This window comes from Jatropha curcas, chromosome 1, assembly GCF_041381405.1.
Source record: "Jatropha curcas cultivar XTBG-Jc1 chromosome 1, XTBG_Jcur_1.0, whole genome shotgun sequence".
In the NCBI taxonomy this organism is placed as follows: Eukaryota; Viridiplantae; Streptophyta; class Magnoliopsida; order Malpighiales; family Euphorbiaceae; genus Jatropha; species Jatropha curcas.
This window is the reverse complement of record NC_143151.1, coordinates 22,860,030-22,860,735: the sequence shown is the minus strand read 5'-3', so window position 1 is coordinate 22,860,735 and position 706 is coordinate 22,860,030. Positions and strand designations below refer to the sequence as shown.

General features: G+C 38.7%; 1 non-coding gene across 1 annotated transcript; it reads right to left on the bottom strand.

The window, feature by feature from the left end:
• Nucleotides 1-357: 357 nt before the first annotated feature.
• LOC149499172 (small nucleolar RNA R71) lies at nt 358-463 on the bottom strand. The gene has a single exon (XR_016319067.1). It is a non-coding gene; the product is annotated as a small nucleolar RNA R71 (small nucleolar RNA).
• Between the last annotated feature and the right edge of the window lie 243 nt (nt 464-706).

The window sequence follows — 706 nt, the reverse complement described above, 5'->3', positions numbered from 1 at the left end:
AGAGATTACACAACACCTAATTTGAATGGGACAACCTCAAGTATTACTAGACCTAGGGTAGAAGCCAATAACTTTGAGATTAAACCCGCAATCATCCAAATGCTCTCTACCTCGATCCAATATGGGGGTTTGCCTAGTGAAGATCCTAATGCTCACATCACCAATTTTTTGGAAATTTGTGACACATTCAAACAAAATGGTGTTTCTGAAGATGCAATCAAATTAAGACTTTTCCCATTCACCCTTAGGGATAAAGCAAGATCTTGGTTACAATCATGTCCCGCTGGAAGTTTTACTACATGGGATGAATTGGCTCAAAAATTCCTAGCCAAATTCTTTCCATCCTCGAAAACCACCAAGTTGCGCAATGAGATAATGACATTCGCTCATCATGATCAAGAGAGCTTGTATGAAGCTTGGGAAAGATTCAAAGACTTGTTAAGAAAGTGCCCACATCACAGTTTGCCCAAGTGGTTACAGGTACAAACATTCTATAATGCATTATCTCCTAATATCAAAATTACCTTAGATGCAGCTGCAGGTGGATCCTTTGAAAAGAAAGGAATTTATGAAGCATATGAGTTGATAGAGGAAATGGCAAGTAACAGCCACTATCAAAATAATACCGAAAGAAGAAAAACCGCAGGAGTCTATGAAATAGACGCCATTACAGCACTTAATGCCAAGGTAGATAACATGGTAAGGA